Source organism: Pelodiscus sinensis, chromosome 5, assembly GCF_049634645.1.
Source record: "Pelodiscus sinensis isolate JC-2024 chromosome 5, ASM4963464v1, whole genome shotgun sequence".
NCBI lineage: Eukaryota > Metazoa > Chordata > Testudines > Trionychidae > Pelodiscus > Pelodiscus sinensis.
Genome location: NC_134715.1, coordinates 128,962,176 through 128,980,856, shown reverse-complemented (window position 1 = coordinate 128,980,856; position 18,681 = coordinate 128,962,176).

Sequence of the window (18,681 nt, the reverse complement as noted above, 5' to 3'; positions counted from 1 at the left end):
TTATAAATATATTTGGACACAACATGTATAGTTGGTGTTATGTCGTTTGCCGTTTGCAATAAACTTTGCATAAAATAGTTAATTTGCATTTAATTTTAATGGTTCAAAGAATGTCAGGCAAAATGGTCGGCCCTCACGCATGTTCACTTCATCAAATCTGGCCCTCTTTGAAAAAAGTTTGGACACCCCTGGAATAATCAGTTCCATACATACAAGATGGGAAGCGACTGTCTAGAAAGGAGCATGGCGGAAAGGGATCTAGGGGTCATAGTGGACCACAAGTTGAATATGAGTCAACAGTGTGATGCTGTTGCAAAAAAAGCAAATATGATTCTAGGTTGTATCAACAGGTGTGTTGTAAGCAAAACTCGTGAAATCATTCTGCCGATCTACTCTGCACTAGTTAGGCCTCAGCTGGAGTTCTGTGTCCAGTTCTGGGCGCCACATTTCAAGAAAGACGTGGAGAAATTGAAAAGGGTACAGAGAAGAGCGACAAGAATGATTAAAGGTCTAGAGAACATGACCTATGAAGCCAGGCTTCATGAACTGGGCTTGTTTAGTTTGGAAAAAAGAAGATTAAGGGGGGACATGATAGCGGTTTTCAAATATCTAAAAGGGTGTCACAAGGAGGAAGGAGAAAATTTGTTCCTCTTGGTTTCTGAGGACAGGACAAGGAGTAATGGGCTTAAAGTGCAGCAAGGGAGGTTTAGATTGGACATTAGGAAAAAATTCCTAACTGTCAGGGTGGTCAAATATTGGAATAAATTGCCAAGGGAGGTGGTGGAATCTCCCTCTCTGGGGATATTTAAGAACAGGTTAGATAGACATCTGTCAGGGATGGTGTAGACGGAGCTTGGTCCTGCTTTGAGGGCAGGCGGGCTGGACTCGATGACCTCTCGAGGTCCCTTCCAGTCCTATGATTCTATGATTCTATCCCTGCCCATCCTGGCTAATAGCTGTTGAAGGGCCTGTCCTCCATGAATTGATCTAGTTCTTTTTGGAACCCTGTTATAGTCTTGGCCCTCACAACATCCTCTGGCAAGGAGTTCCACAGGTTGACTATCCATTGCATGAAGAAATACTTCCTGCTGCTACCTATTCATTTCATTTGGTGACCCCTAGTTCCTGTTATGGGAACAAGTACATAACTTTTCCTTATTTACTTTTTTCCATACTGTTCATGATCGTATGGACCTCTCGCATAACCCCCCTTAGGCGTCTTTTTTGAGCTGAAAAATCCCAGTCTTATTAATCTCTTCTCATGTGGCAGCCGTTCCATACTCCTGATCATTTTTGTTGGCCTTTTCTGAACTTTTTTTCAATGCCAGGGGGGTTGTTTTGGATTTGTTTGTGTGTGTGTGTGTGTTTTGAGATGAGGTGACCACGTCTGCACGCAGATTGATCAATGGTAGCCTAGGGACATGTCCAGTCACACCATCAACTGCCACATAGGCATGGTGGTCCCAGTCCTAGAGCATGTATAGTGCGTGGGCCATGCCCCAAGCCCCTGGACCTTGATCCAACAGAGTGCTTATGTATGCATGGGAATTGCCTCATTGACATCAATGGGACTCGCCATGCTAAGTGCTTTGCTGACGTTGTTGAGGACAGTGAGAGAAGTTGAGGTTCTCATTTCAACTAGGTGCGCACACATGATCGAGAGTGCAACAGCAGTTCCGAAGAGGGTGGTGGAGAGATTCCTTGGGGAGGGGGAGAAGGTTAGAAATATTCCCTGCAGCACTAAGCTTGCAAGAGGGGCTGTAGATGCAGAGAGCGAGTACTCGGGAGACAAGAAGTGGGAGATTGTTCCAGGCATGATGGAAGGTCAGAAATCAGCCGTGCATAAGGGAGCGGTAAAGCTTCCAACATCCCTCTTCTCTTCCTGCTTCACATGGGGCCCAGCTGCAGTCCTGGGATGCGGGTGTGAACTTTCCCAAAGTTTGGATGTGGAGTCCAGGATGGTGTTGCCATGCCTCGGAGTGTTGCGCCCTCCTAGTCAGCAATGTTAAAGCAATTTGCCTCCTGCCGCGGCATGCAAATGAAATCCGTCATGCTTGCCTTGACCTATTGGCTGACGCATCATTGTGTGCGAAACATTTGTTTGCACGGTGTGAAAACAAGGGGTGGGGGGAGAGACTGCATGTGAAATGGATAACGCGATCCAGTGGCTGAACGTTGAAGCTAGATGCATTCAGGTTGAAAATAACATGCAGTGTAATCGAACATTGGAACGATTTACCAAGGGCCATGCTGGATTCTCCATCATGGGCAATTTTCAAGGTGGAGGTTTACAGGAGCAGTCGACAAAGGCTTCCCTTGTCGACCGATCTGCGTCTTGACTCGCGCGCTGTGCCGATGATCAGCTGAGCCGGCACAGCGTAGCAGCCATTTTTATTTTAATGAAGCTGGGGATATTTAAATCCCCATTTCATTGACTATGTCGGGTGGCCTATTTTACATGCCTCTGTCGGCAGAAGCATATAGTCTAGAAGTACCCTGAGTCATGCCTTGTTGAAAAGTATCAGAGAGGTAACCGTGTTAGTCTGAATCTGCATAAACAATGAGAAGTCCTGTGGCACAGATTTATTGGAGCAGAAGCTTTCATGGACAACGACCCACTTCGTCAGATGCATGTAGTGGAAATTCCAGAGGCAGGTATAAATATACAGGCCTATGAAAAGCGTACCAATCAAGAGTAAGACTAGAGATAACGAGGTCAATTCAGTCAGGGAGGATGTGGCCTGCATCTAGCAGCTGATGTGGAGGCGTGAACACCAAGAGAGGAGAAACTGCTTTTGTAGTTGGCTAGCCATTCACAGTCTTTGTTTAATCCTAAATTGATAGTGTCAAATTTGCAAATGAATTGTAGCTCTGCAGTTTCTCTTTGAAATCTGTTTTTGAAGGTTTTTTTGTTGTAGGATGGTTACTTTGAAATCTGCTAGGCTACGTCGAGACTGGCATGATTTTCCACAAATGCTTTTAACGGAAAAGTTTTCCGTTAAAAGCATTTGCGGAAAAGAGCGTCTAGATTGGCACGGACGCTTTTCCGCAAAAGCACTTTTGCACAAAAGCATCCGTGGCCAATCTAGACACGCTTTTGCGCAAAAAAGCCCCGATCGCCATTTTCACAATCAGGGCTTTTTTGCGCAAAACAAATCTGGGCTGTCTACACTGGCCCTTTTGCGCAAAAGGACTTTTGCCCGAACGGGAGCAGCATAGTATTTCCGCAAGAAGCACTGATTTCAGACAGCAGGAAGTCAGTGCTCTTGCGGAAATTCAAGCGGCCAGTGTAGACAGCTGGCAAGTTTTTCTGCAAAAGCAGTTGCTTTTGTGGAAAAACTTGCCCGTCTAGGCACAACCCTACTTTGTGTCCAGGGAGATTGAAGTGTTCTCCTACAGGTTTTTGTGTGTTACCATTCCTGATATCTGTTGCAAGACTATTGGTTGTTTAAGTTTTTCCAGTTACAGACTAACACGGCTCCCCCTCTGAAACAGTGAGGTGGTTCTGTTCCAGGCGGGATTTCAATATGAAAAAGGAGGTGCAGGGGTGGCCCATCCATATAGGCAAACTAGGTGGTCACCTAGGGCACCAAGTTAAATTGGAGCGTCAAATGGTGGTGCAATATCATTGAGGGGTTTGGAGGTGGGGGCACCGATTGCATGGTTCGCCTAAGACGCCAGTTGCTGGCGGCTAGTCTAGGGCCACCCCAAGGAGGTGGCTTGGGCTCCTAGGAAAACAGCTTCTGCAAAAAACCCATGTGTAATTTCAACCATCTCAACTAACGGGAGGGCCCTGGCAGCTGCTCGCAAAAGGGAGAGAAAATGCAACGCAACAAGGATTTGCGCTGGGTTATTTGCTCGTCTAGCATTTCTGGCACTGCTGAGCATGTCTCGATTTGTTTAGCCCATTGTGATCCAAACGCAAGACACCCTGAACAATTCAATACCGGATCAGCCATCTGAGTGCTCGCACCAGGCCAGCAAAGATTTTCCTCTCTCTGCATAATTCTACCCTCTTCAATGCCCTTCAAGAATGAGACAAACATTAATTTTCGGCAGGCTGGATGGAATCACATTATCAACAACCGCTAACTAATCACAAACAGACCCTGCAACATTAAGCTAGCTAGGAGATTTCTCCATTTGCCTCCGATCCCAGAACATGCAATTCTGCAGTCACACACGCTTTTAGTTCCAGTTCCTGCTCTTTATTCATATAGATTGAAATAAGAATTACAAATGCCCATGCAAAAGGCCTAGGCCCCTGACTGGTAACTAGACCTACAAACACCGTGAGGATCACCCAGCTGCTAAAAATCACTTACAAATCGTGAATTCCCTCAGCTAGCCAGTACCCGGAAGCAGCAAAACAGCCCTTTAACCATCTCAAGAAGGCAAGTAGCTGTTTTTCCACAGAGATTTGTAAATTTGCAGTAAGCGTGGAGGATGGCTGTTTTTAACATCACCTTCCCTGTTCCTCAGAACGCCTTGCAAATGTGCCTTAGTTATCGTAGCTGAGTCTGACCCAGCTAAGGTGGCACATGGCATAGATCAGTGTTTCTCAACCTTTTTTTATAAAGTACCCCTTTTAAGAAAAACATAAGTGACCCCTTTAAAAAAAAATTATAAGTACCCCCAGTGCCTCCAGTTTACAGTCATCATTTTTTTTTCTACCATTGCAACACATTTGTTTAAACAACTTAATCATAGCCAGGCAGGCGATGAAATTTTTGGGTGTAAAAAGTACAAAAATAACAAAGTGCTGTAAAACTTAAAACCAAAATTCAGTTTTCTCCAAATTTCAGATGTGGTGATATACCCCCACAGACTTCTCTCGAGTACCCCTGAGGGTACTCGTACCACTGGTTGAGATCAAACAGCTGCCGTCTGAACCTCAACAACAGTCTTTCTGTTCTAGGAATGTTGTACCCCACAAGGTTCTTAGCCCCACGTCCCAGCTCATCTGCGAGTGAAGCAGGTATCCTGATGAAAACGGGGTGGCAGAAGGTGTGAAAGGCTACAAATGAGGAACCTTTCTCTAATCCAAAGGCTTTTTTCCGTGTCAAAGGATTTGATGTTTTGCTTCTGTCCCAAATAGTTTACCGTCATGGGGCTGGTTTCATTCTCTTCCAGCCAACCATGACAGCATGTGTCTCTTCTCTTCGCATGCCGGTTCAGTCACTCTCCTACTCAGCACCACCGCCACCCTAAACTACAGTCACACAGCCCCATGCCGACTTCGCGAGGCACCCACCGGCCGCTCAGCCTGCTTGCGTGGATCTAAGTAATACACCACAGCCAACTGTGGTGCTGCTCTATTTCATTCTGCTGCAGCTCATCTAGATTCTCATGATTTCCTAACCGATGTCTCCCACATGTTTCGTTATTTCAGGGCTCTCACTGTGTTGTGCATTGGGCTGTAGATATAGACCTTGTTGTTACAGTAACTGGGATAGGTCACTCAGGGTCAGCCCAGCCTGTTTGGGCTGGTTCTAGTTAGTTCTGTGTTGTGAAATAAATGGACACTTGCAACTGCTCGAGCTCCCTGTGTTTCCAGTGATTTCTTTCTAAACTGTGGAACTCCAAACCATTTAACATGCTGTTTATTTCTCTGCATTACCATAGCACCTAAAGGACATAACCAAGATCGGGACCCACTGTGCTGGGCAAACACAGACACAGAGAGGATCAACATGAGGTAGGGTGAAGGAATATTAGAATCACCAGCTGGTAAGTGGGAAACTGAGGCACGGATACTCTAGAGTCTTCTAGGGACCTGGCTCCTGCTGTTTGATTTTACATAGAAGGTGCTGAGACACGACAGCAATATCAGGCCCTCAGATCGCTCAGGACTAAGGCCAGGTTCACGCGATAGATTTCTGCCCGCATCGGTGTTTCCCCACCTGACCAATAGCAGAAGCCCCTCAGGTAGGTACAGTGATACTGGTAAAAGTGTAGTTTGGGCTGGGGAGAAGAGGGGTTACTACACCCATAGAAAGCACAGCTTTGCCAGTATTGTACACTGGTGCTCCTAGACCGGTACCGTATTATGCTCCTAGTACAGACGTCATCCAAAGGTCACACACAGCTAGGAACTGAATGTAAATCTTCTGCAGCCCATTCGAGTGTGAGAGCCACAAGGCCTTCTCCTACTTACTCTGTCAGGGGAGGGAATTAGTGACCACCAATGCTGCTCCTTCACCCGTATGCGGAGGCCAGGGTGGGCCATTTGATCTGCAGTGATTTTCCTCTGCCTCTCTACCTCAATGTCTGCAATTCCTCTACTGTTCTGCAGCATTCCCCATGGGGCGTTAGCTGCAAGAGGCCTTCCGTTTCTCCCCTGGGTCTGTGTTTTCAGCCTAGGCTGAACCCACATTGTATACTGGAGATAGCCAGGATGTGTCTGATCTTTGCGGACCTTTTAGTTACACAGCCAGGAAAAGAGTATTGTCACCTCTAGAGGGTGCCCAGGAAAACCCAGTAGAACATTATTGGATGCGGATTAGAATTACAAGGCCCTTCTGTTTGTTTACATAGACTCAGGGTATGTCTACACTATCCCGCTAATTCGAACTAGCGGGGTAATGTAGGCATACCGCAATTGCAAATGAAGCCCAGGATTTGAATTTCCCGGGATTCATTTGCATAAGACAGGCGCCACCATTTTTAAATCCTAGCTGGTTCGAACCCCGTGCCGCGCGTCTACACGCGGCACGAACTAGGTAGTTCGAACTAGGCTTCCTAGTTCGAACTACCGTTACTCCTCATTCCACAATTCTTAGTTCGAATTAGCGGGGTAGTGTAGACATACCCTCATAGAGTTTAAGATCAGAAGGGACCATTATGATCATCTAGTCTGACCCCCTGCACAGTGCAGGCCACAGAATCTCACCCACCCGCTCCTGGAATAATCCTCTCACCTGTATCTCAGATACTGAAGTCCTCAAATGATGATTTAAAGGCCCCAAGATGCAGAGAATCCTCCAGCAAGTGATCCGTGCCCCATGCTACAGAGGAAGGCAAAAAACCTCCAGGGCCTCCAGGTTGGGGACCAGGCTGGTGTAGCCCAGGCACTTAGCTCTGTGGACAGATCCTGTCAGATAATAATATTACTTAGAGCAGTGGCCACCAACCAGTAGATCGGGATCTATGTGTAGATCTTGGAGCCTCTGGCAGGCGATCCTGACTGGTTTGGCCAGGAAGCTACCAAGTGCTGGCTCTTCAGTTGCCCCTCCACTCACTGTCCTGTTGCTCCTGCTCTCTGCCTCGGAGCCTACTGCTTGCTGTGCAGGGTGCGGGAGGGAGAAGAGGGACACTGATGTCAGGGTGTTCCTCCTCCCCTCACTTCTGTACCCCATCTCCACAGAGAGAAAGGGATGGAGAGAGCTTAGCAATGCAAATCTCTGAGAGAGAGAGAGAGAGAGAGACAGACACACACACACACACACACACACACACACACACACACACACACACACACACACACACACACACACACACTGTCCCTCACTCTCATCTCGGACCCAGCACTTACAGGAGTGGGGGTTTTTTACTTCTTTTACTGCTTGCAAAGTGGGTTGTTTTTGATTTTTGACTAGTCTGTGCATTTCATAATTTTCATTTCATTGCAGTGGGGTGTCTAGGTTGGATATTAGGAAAAATTATTCCCCTAGGAGGGTGGTGAAGAACTGGGATGGGTGACCTTGGGAGGCGATGGAATCTCCATCCCTAGAGGTTTTTAAATCTCGGCTTGACAAAGTCCTGGCAGGGATGGTTTAGTTGGGATTGGTCCTGCTTTGGGCAGGGGGCTGGACTCGATTTCCTGAGGTCTCTTCCAGCCCTGGGATTCTATGATTTCTCTTTCATGCACAAATGTAATTCTTTGAGTAGTGAGTTCTAAAATGCCTTATCGGTCATGGCTGGAGTAATAATCTCTATGGTAATTGCTGTTCTTGGAAGTGGCTGGCATGTCCCTGCAGCCCCAGAGAAAGGCAGAGCAGGGGGTCTCCACATGCTGTCCTTGCCTGCAAACACCACTCCTGCAGCTCCCATTGATCAGTAATGGGGAACCGTGGCCAGTAGAAGCTGTGGGCTCAATGCCTGTAGATGAGGAGCAGCACATGGTGCCATGGAGCCATTGCTGTACATGCCGGCTGCTCTCAGGAGTGGTGTAAGGCCAGGGCTGGAGTAAGCTGCCTTAACCCCACTGCTCCACCTCGAAGCCATCTCAGCTAAATGGTGCCAGACCCCTGTTCCAGCCCTGAATCTCCTCCTACACCCAACCTCCTGACCCAGACGTGAGTCCCCCTGCACCCAAACTCCTTCCCAGAGCTTGCACCCCAATCCCCACCCTGGGCTAAGCCCAGAGCCCTCCCACTCTCCAAACCCCTTGGCCCAAGACCAGAGCCTGCACCTCAAACCCCTACCCCAGCCTGGTGAAAGTGAGTGAGGATGGGAGAGAAAGGGGGATGGAGTGAGCAGGTGAGGCCTCAGAGAAGGGGTGGGGCAGGGCCCCAAAGAAGGGGCAGGAAAGAAGTGGAGCAAGGGTATTTGGGTTTGAGGTAGATCTTAAATTGCACTTAAATTGAATCATAGAATCATAGAACTGAAAGAGACCTCAGAAAGTCATCAAGTCCAGCCCCCTGCTCTAGGCAGGACCAATTGAAAAAGTCATCTTGCGGTTAAAAAGGTTGGAGACCCCTGACTTAGAGTATGCAATGCTTAAAAGCCCCCAGTTACTGACCCACCCCCCTTTGCGCTAGGCACTGCACAAATACTTTAAAGTGTTCTCCTGCATGTGCTCGTAAGCTGGTGAATTTATTGATCAACGTCAGGAGGGACCATTATGAACATCTAATCTGACCTCCGGTATCATACATTGTGAGGGGCGTAGAATCCTAAGGTTGGAAGAGGCCTCAGGAGGTCATCAGGTCCAGCCCTCTGCCCAAAGCAGGACCAATCCCAAATAAATCAACCCAGCCAGGGCTTTGTCAAACTGGGACTTAAAAACTCTAGGGATGGAGATTCCACCCCCTTCCTAGGGGACCCATCCCAGGGCTTCACCACCCTCGTAGGGAAATAATTTTTCCTAATATCCAACCTAGATCTCTCCCACTGTAACTTGAGACCATTGCTCCTTGTTCTGCCATCTGAACAGCCTCTCTCCATCCTCTTTGGAACCTCCCTTCAGGGAGCTGAAGGCTGCTCTCAGATCCCCCCTCAGTCTTCTCTTCTTCAGACTAAACAAACCCAAATCCCTCAGCCTCTCCTCGTAGGTCATGTGCTCCAGCCCCCTCATCATTTTGGTCGCCTTCCACTGGATCCTCTCCAATGCGTCCACGTCCTTTCTACAGTGGAGGGCCCAGAACTGGATGCAATACTCCATATGTGGCCTCCCCCATGCATAGTAATTTCTGCTTCAAACCCACAGCAGCTGGGTGAGCGAGAGCAGCAGTTCTCAGCCCCTGGCAGGGGTGGGGGGAAGACCAGGTTTCAGGGGATCCAGCACAATAAACTGAGGTTCAGTCTTCATTCAGCCCCGCATGGCACGGCTCAGGGAGGGAACGCCACCCCCACCCAACCTGTGGGTCAGCACCAGCAACATGCTTCACACCGACTAAGTAAAACAAAAATAATATTCCAGGGGTTTTTTATTTCTGTACCTATAGCCTCCATTCATTTTCATATTAGAGAGGTGTGTGTGTTTCACTGTATAAGCTACAATTTCATGCAGCTTTTAATTTACTAGATATGCAGGAGAACAGCTGTTGTGGCCCAGGTGGGCCGTGGTGTTTTTGCAGCACGGTGAGAGGCCTCTGAAGGAAAGAGGCTGGGAACCCCTGAGTGAGAACACAATTCTTTAGCAAATAACCGGGCTGGATTTAAAGATTTCAGAAAATAGAACTCACCGCCCCCTAGGTATTCGGTGCCAATGGATAAGTGCAAGTGCCCTCGCTGTTAAAAGTAATGTATTTCTATTGTGAGTTTGTCTTGCTTCTAGACATTGGATGTGGCCATGCCTTTTTCTACTGGAGGTTGCACCTCCCTCAACTGGGACTCTCTGAGGCTAGGGCTGGGGCTGTGTGCCATGCCCAGAGGGGCAGTGGGCTGGTGTTAGAAGATCTCCCCTAGTCCAGCTAATTCCCTCATCCAGGACCTGTCAGGTCCCAAGGGTGCCAGACCAGGGAGGTCCAACCTATAGTTTATAGACCCACCTGCTGTCAGAAATCTCTTCTCCACACAGGTTTGTGATTAAGCCACCTCTTCATCTGTGCTTGAGATTTTTAGATGGAGCTTGTTAAGTTTCTTACTACAAGGTGAGTTTCCCACATTTCAGCTCACCCTTAGAAGCTCTTTTCTGAACCTTTTCAATTTTCCTCTTTGATGTGTAACTGTCAGGAAGAACCAAACCTGGGCCCACTGGGGCTTAGACCATGAGGCTCTGCCACCTGAGCTAACAGCCAGCTGGTTATTTGGCACAGGCTGTAGAGAAGACTCATTATTCTCTCTGTAAGTGGTCTAAGTGCTTCCAGATGGGTCAGTGCCTCCCAGCCAGAAGGCATGTGGGTTACAACTGGACACCAGAACCAGATGCAATATTCCGGTAATGGACTTCTGTGTTCAGAGTTGTTAAAACTTTCCTCCTCCTCCTACTTGAACGTCCTTTGCTTTTGCATCTCTGAATTGCTCTCACCCCTTTAGCTTCAGTGTAACACCCACAGGCGGAACTGAACTTGGGACCTTTGCAGCTTAGTGCATGAGTCTCTACACGCTGAGCTAAAAGCCAGCTGGCTTGCATCTTAGGCTGTAGAGCAGACTCATTAGTCTCGCTCTGAGTGGTCTAACTGGCACTTCATGGGACACTGCACCTCTCCCAGAAGGTATGTGGGTTACAACAGCATCACCTACAAGCTCACATCCAGCCATCCACCAGGGCTTTCCAGTCTTGCTGCATTCCAGGATATTTCTCCCATCTTGGAAGTGTGACCTGAATTCTTTATTCCTGCTTCTATGCCCTTGCCTGCAGCTGTATTTAAAATGGTTCTTCCAAGGAGCCCATCTCGCCAAGGGATCCAGGTCTTTATAGAGGGGAAAACTAATGAGAGCCCAGAGGATCTGCTACCCACCCAGACTGAGAAGCTGGCCTGGCCCTGTTGGCAGGGATGTGATGAGTGACCATGTGTTTAAGGCTTTGCTCCTGGGTTTGGCTTGGCATCTCCTGACCATGCAGAGGCATTTGTGTGCTCAGTTCTTGGAGGAGGAGAGCACGGGACCCTGCCCTGTGGTGAATATGAACTGTGTGAACAGCTGTGAAGGGAACTTCCCTCCAGCTGCCCTTAGGAGTAGGAAGATGGCCAGAAGCCCAAGCTGCATGGGATGAGGGGAAGGAATGATACAAGGTGAGCTGAGGCTCTAAGAAGGGTTCAAGTTCCAGTTCTGACCTGTGCCCATCCCCTCCCACTCCTACCCCACTCCAGAGAACTCTGGGACTTGTAGTTCAGGCACCATTAGAGTTGTAGTCCTGAGAGCAAGGCCTGCTGGGAGAGGAAGTGATATAAAAGCAAACCACTTTGCTCACTGGGAGGACATCAGCTGAGAGTGGTCCAGGAAAAATGCCTGCAGAAGGGCCAGGTAAGTAACTGGTTTGGGGGAAAGGATGCAATGGACTGTTTGAGGCTGGAGTAAAAGGCTGCTGTGCTATTTAGGTCCTTGTGGCTGAAGCCTGTGGTAGAAGATGGGCACCTCTGTGCCTCAGCGGAGGTGGGAAGCTGAAATCCCTGCAGCTGAGGGCTGGTTCTACTGTTGCTGGATTTCCCTTGCTCTGGAAGGAAAAGACTTTGGATTTGGCTGGAGGGCTAAATGATCCTATCAGTAGAGGAAAACTGAGGCACACACAGGCTTTAAAAAGCTCTCCACTGAATGCCCCTCTTGGGGAAAAGATTCCTAGACTTACAGGGTTTCCCCCAACTGACCTCTGGCCATGCCACAAAGACCAGTCGTCAGAGGAGCTGGAAAACTGGCCTGATCCTTTCATAGGTTTTGTTGAGGTCACATCCTGTAAAGAGAAAAATGACCTCGCGTTTCCTGGGGTTACGTCTTGACCCGGATGACTTGAATGGGAGTCTTGCCAGTGATGTTGCTGGGATCAGTACATGGCCTAGGGAAGCTGTTTCCATTGCTGGGTGCTCTTGGTTTGAGCCACGTCATGGGAACTCCACTCATGTTCTTTGTGCAGCCTGAACTGAGGTGAAAGGAAGCCGGTATGGCCTGGTACGGCCCCGTACGCAGTACTGGCAAGAAAGTGGCCAGCAAAGTCTGGTTCACAGCAGCGGTGGGTACGGTGTGTTGTACGGCCCCACGGAGCTGCCTCTCCTCCCACTCCCTCTGTGGAAAGCAGTAGAGCTGCTGTCAGCTCCTTCAGTTGTTGTCTCACCTCCCAGCTAACCTAGGGTGGGATGGGAAGGGGAAGAGCATGGGGCCTCAGGGTGGGGGAGGGGCAAGAGGGGAGATCATGTGCCCCCCTATTTTTGGTGCACACACACCCCATACCAGGAAAAATTAATTTTACTTTCAACTCTGACCCTGAAGTTTCCTCCTCCTATTGCAGCCTGTCCAGCATGTATCCGGGGCTTGTACTTTGCAGGGCTGGAGGCATCCTCGGTGTGGCTTGGCACCAGCACTGAAAGATGAACAGGTGATCTGTTTAAGGAACAAGGAGGAGTCCTGTGGCACATTAGGCTATGTCTACACAGCAACATTATTTCAAAATAACATAGTCCGTGTCTACTCCCAAGCAGTTACTTCGACATAATGTTGAAATATAGTCAAGCTGGAGGACTTCTTACTCCAACTCCTATAACCGTCCTTGTACAAGGAGTAAGGGAAGTCAGAGGAAGAGTGCTTTGTTTTGAAATAAGTGCTGTGTAGACAGCCTCAAAACTCAAAACACGCTATTTTGAAATAAGCGACGCAACTGACATAGCTCAATTTGCGTAGCTTATTTCAATTTAAACCCTGCTGTGCAGACACACCTTTAGAGACTAACAGATTTGTTGGGGCATAAGCTTTTGTGGGTAAAACCCACTTCATCAGATGCTTTGGAGTGCAATTTACAGAGGCAGGGGTGAGTGTATGAAATTCTATGGGTACATCTACACTGCATGCTTATTTCAAAATAAGCTATTCCGGAATAGTTATTCTGAAATAGTTTATTTCGAAATAGCACATCTACACTGCAGGGAAGCCTCAAAATTAGTCTGAGGCAGACTTCCTTAATGTAGATGTGCTATCTCAATTTAGAGCCCCAGGAGACATTGGGGAGGAATAACTTAGAATGGCCCTGGTGAGGGGCTATTTCAAAATAGCAGCAGTGGAGCATCTACACATGCCTTATTTTGAAATAGCTGTTTTGGAAGAGGCGTTATTCCTCATAGAATGAGGTTTACAGATTTTGGAATAAGCCGTCCGTTATTTAGAAATTATTTCGAAATAACAGAATGGCTGTGTAGACACTCACATTATTGTTCTGAAATAACCGCTAGTTATCTCAAAATAACAGTGCAGTGTAGACGCACCCTATATGGACAACAAAAGAAAGGGGGTTCGCTCTATAAATGAGGCTAATCAAGCCAGGATGGAAGTGGCTCGTTCACAGCAGTCAATGTGGAAATTGCCTTTGTAATGTGCTAGCCAGTTGAGATGTTTATTCAGTCCTAAGTTGATGGTATTGAATTTGCAGATTAATTCCAGTTCAGCGGAAACCCTGGATAATCGGGTTTTGAAATTCCTTTGGTGAAGGATGGCTACTTTAACCTCCCTGGGCATTCAGCAATGGATTTGAAAGTGTTTCTCCCACAGGTTTAGGTGTGTTACCTTTCTTGATGTCTGACTTGTGTCCATTTATCCTTCGGTGCAAAGCCTGTCCAGTTTGGCCAATAGACCTGGCAGAGGGATGTTGCTGGCACTGGATGGCGTAGATCCCATCCGAGGATGTGCCGGTGGCAGAGCCCCTGATGTTATGGCTTATGTAACTATGTCCTGTGATGGTGTCACTTGTGGTCAGAACTGGCAATGGGGTTTGTTGCAGGGGTAGGCTCCTGGGTAAGTGTATCTGTAGTGTGGGGCTGTTGGTGAGGATTTTCTTCAGGTTGGGGGCTGTCAAGAGGCGAGGGCTGGCCTGTCTCCCAAGGTCTGTAGGGGAGAGATCGTATTCCAGGCTAGGTTGTAGATTGTCAGTGATGTGCTGGAGGGGTTTGAGTTGGGGGGGGCATGGTGATGACCAGTGGTAGTGTCTTCCTTGTTGGGCCTGTCCTGCAGTAGGTGAATTCTGGGTCCTTGTCGGGCTCTGTCAATCTGTTTCTTCCCTTCCCCGGGTGGGTATTTATCAAGCATTCTTGAAACTTGGATCCTGTAGGGGTTTCTCTGTCTGAGGGACTGGAGCAGATCTGGTTTTATCTTAGGGGAAAGGTGGGGTGCCTAAGGCCCAGGGGCCAGATGTGGCCCCTGGCTTGCCTGGATCCGGCTTCCAAGACTCATGGATCCCTCCAGCATTGGGGAACCCATGCTGGTGCTCCAGCTGCCCCACCGCAGGGCTGAAGCACACAAAATCTATGAGCCTGAGTTAGGGATGTTAAATGCTGTTTAATCAGCTAATTGATGGAATTTCCATCAACTAGTGGATGGGGGCAGGGGGAACTGCAGAGCGGCAGTGGAGTTAAGTCCCGACCCTGGGCACTGACCCTGCTGCAGCTCTGCCTTTAAATGTATTAAAAGGGTTGCGGGCATAAGCCAGAAATCAGCTGTCCCGGCTTGTGCCTGGTCCCCCCGCTATGCCTCTGCCTCCCATGCCCCACCGGAGAGATGGTGCTGGGGCAGGGGAGGGGGGAGAACCGGCTTTTAAGCCCGTTCCCTCCAGCACCAGGTCCTGCATCCCCCTCCCTCTCCAATTCCTCTCTCTGATAGAGGCAGTGAGGGGGGGCAACTAGTCGAGTTACTACTTGGCCTGTCAACAAGTCGCGTACATCCCTGGCCTGGGCCCCCTCAGCTTTGGTGAGTGATGGGAATGTGGGGAGCGCCTTTCTCCCCCTCAGTCATGGGCTATGTCAGTGCGGGTTTCTTTTTCTCTTTTTGCTTCTCACTTGTCTGCAGCCCCGACTCCTTCTTCTGTGGGTCAGCGGCCCCTGACCCAAAAATGATTCCCCACCCCGTCTTCGGGCTGGATCCGGTGCCACAGGCCTCTTCATCGGCTTAGCAGATGCAGACTAACATGGCTACCCCTCTGAGACTTCAGATGAAGGGTATGTCTACATTGGAAACTTAAATCCACTAAGCCATGGCACTGTTTACTTACGGGGTAGATCCAGCACCCAAGACTGGCTTCTAATTTTCCCCAGGGCTGCTCAAACTCTGCCTGGCTGCCTTCCTTCACCCTAAGCATGTAGAGTAGGCCAGGCCTGAGTTAGCAGAGCTCCACCTTAAGATCCCAAAGCTACGATCCTGCTCCCGCTGAACTCCATGCAATGGGTGCAGTGATGGGCTCAAAATAGACCAAGATCTGAAAATCACAGCTTTCTTGCCACCAAAAAGGTGGGAAAATCACACCTGCCTTACACACCTGCTAAGATTACCTCCGGCTTTGGCGTCATCCCTGTGGCAGGTGATTACAGAATATCAGCCGCCGCAACCCGTGTGCATGGGCAGGGTGCTCTCAGCTGCACACGCTTAGATGCCAGTGACATGACCAGTTATGGGAGAAGTCTCAGCCTGGCGGCCCGGCTGGTAAAAGCTTCTCTGTTCTTCCCCCAGTAAGCAATTGAACCATCTGACCGTGAGCTGCAAGGGGCTTGTGGAAGTGCTCTGTAGGCTGCTGCTCCAGTCAGGGATAAATGCATTTCATTGATTTGCTGATCTCCTCTTGGGGAAAGGGGATGGAAGCTGTATCAATCCCCACCCCACCCCACCCTACCCCTTTGGTTCTGCCCATGCCGGCGTCAGGGCCTTACCTCACTGACCTACTCTAGAGTTGGCCACCTCGGTTGCTCACTCTGATTTCTGGGGAGTGGAGGGAGGATGTTTAATTACCATTTCCTGTGCCTCCCTCCAGCAGCCTCGTGCTAGCCTGTTTCAGGTTCTTGCATGGGACATTGGTGCCTGGCTGAGCGGAGGTGGACTTGTACGTGTGCCTGAAGAGCCTTTCTGCAACAGGACTCATAAACATTCATGTGCAAATCAGCTGGCGCTTGCTTGCAGCTGTATGTGTTGGCCCCTTTGACTGGAGAGAGAGGTGCACACTGGCTGCCCTCTTTCCCCTCCTCCTTCCCATCCTGCCCCATCACATGCCCCTGTCCCGCTGGGACTCCCTTAAGGTGGGCTGCAGGGGGCGAAGAATCCTTCTATAGTGGCCGAGTACCCTGCCCTTGGGAGTAACCAGGGAAACTGAGCAAATGATTCTAGAATCTAGGAGGCCAACCTGCTGACTAGTGTGGTGTACAGTAATTCCTCATTTAACACGTGCCCACTTAACACGTTTTTGTGATAGCGTGATTTTTTTTTTTAGGGAACGTTTTTTGAATTACACAACCGTCCCCGGAATAACACGATTTCCCCAGCCGGCCTATTGCCAGCGGCTGCGTGGAGCTCCCCCCGCCTCCCTGCAAAGCAGTGGAGGGCTCGCCCTGCCATTTCCCAGTGACACCCCCTCACCCTCTCCGGCCGCAGTGCGGGTCCCCGCACACCTATCACAGGGGTATACTCCCAACCCAATCCCCCTCCCCTTCCTTTCCCCAGAGCCAAACACCTCCCCTCCCTGCTGTAACCCAGCCCCCTTTTTCCCCTAACCTTATGTCCCGGTCCCAACAGACACCACCGCCTGAAATGCAACCCCCACCTTTTCCACTATTTTCAATGGGAAAATTGACCCCGCATAACATGTTTTCACTTAACACGATCATTTTCTGAAACATATCTAGAGTGTTAAATGAGGAATTACTGTATTTGACTGTGGAGGCATCTCGCAAGGAAAGCCATGCAAACCCTGTCATGGGCTATCTAAAGCGAAACCAGTCGAAGCACTAGAAGGGGCAGCCCTGCATCCAACTGTCTTCCCCTCTGCAGTAGCTAGAAACTCTTCCGCTCACTGCCGTCAGAGCTCTGCCATTGACTTCTCTGATGCAGGGCATCAGGGCTCCTAGATCCAATAGGTCTTTATCAGGAATGTGACAGACTCAGGGCAGATGGCTACAGTAGCCTGGTGGAAGGCAAATATACCGGAAACTGGGTGACTAGTTTTCTGTTCCCTGAGGCTACGTCTACACTACGAGTTTTCTCGGAAAAAATATGCTAATGAAAGGACTCATGCAAATGAGTTTCAATCTCATTTGCATATTTTCTGCCGATCTGTTTTTGCGCTAGGGGTCTTTGCGCAAAAATAAGCAACATGGATGTTTTCTTTGTGCGCAAAAACCTTTTTCTGCAAGATCGGTAAACCTCCGTTTTCTGGGGCATAAGGATCTTGTGGAAAAAGGGGTTTTTGCGCACAAAGAAAACAGCCACATTGCTTGTTTTTTGTGCAGAAAATGCAGTGCAGAAACAGATTGGCAGAAAATATGCAAATGAGATCGTGACTCATGCAAATGAGCCCCTCATTAGCTTTTTTTTTTTTTTTTTTTTTTTTTTTTTTTTTGCTGAGAACACTCGTAGTGTAGACATAGCCTGAGTGAACTGGCCAGGCGCTGCTGCCAAGGCAGGCAGGCACCTGGGGCCAATTAAGCACTTTCCTGAAGCAGCAAGCTAATCAGGGCACCTGCCGCCAATTCAGGCCCAGTGGGGCCAGTTTAAAAGGCTTTCCCTCAGGAAGGGCAGGGGAGGAAGGCCAAGGACTGAGAGGGAGGAGGTGCACTGAGAGTGCTAAGGAGCAGGAGTGTGGAGGAGCGAGAAGGATTGCTCAGGGAAGGTACTAGGAGGAGTCTTTTGGGGAAGTGTCCTAGGGAAAGGCTGCAAGACTGGCAGGGGAGGAAGGAACCCGTGGCCTGTGGCCACTGCCTGAGTCCCTGGGTTGGAACCTGGAGTAGTGGGTGGGCCCAGGTTCCACCCAACCCTCCCCGTGCCACTGCAGAACCTGTCCTGGCGGCGGGGGCAGGCCTATGGACTAGCCTGTGATGAGGATGGCTCAGTAGGCTGAGACCCCTGCCTCTAATAAAGGGCCAGAGGCAGCAAGGAGGGTCACAGCGAGTCTGAGGCAAACACTAACCGCCAGGGAGTGCAGGACCCTTGGGGCATGGCCAGAGCTTCGCCACTGTAACTACCATGGCGCTAAGTCTCCATGGGGTGCCTACCATTTCAGTGAGAGCTGCCTGCTCAAAGCAGAGGCTGGCCCCATGGCATTCTGCACTTGCCTCCCTGCCCCTTGCAAAAAGGGCTCCAGCGGGGTGCAGCTCCATGGGAAACAAACATCTGTGGCCCCAGGATTGTGCCTGGAGGCTGGTCCCGCGGGGGAGGCGCGCTGAGCAGAAAGCCGTGCGACTTGGGTGAAAGACGGGGTGCGGGCCGCATGGCACCTCCAGCTTCTCGGTGGGTAGGAGGCCGTTTCACCGCGTGTGATTCCGGCAGCTTCCTGCAGCCTTGGCAGCGAGCGAACAAAGCGCCCGGAGCAGCCCAAACGGGAGGGGAAAAAAGATGCGACTT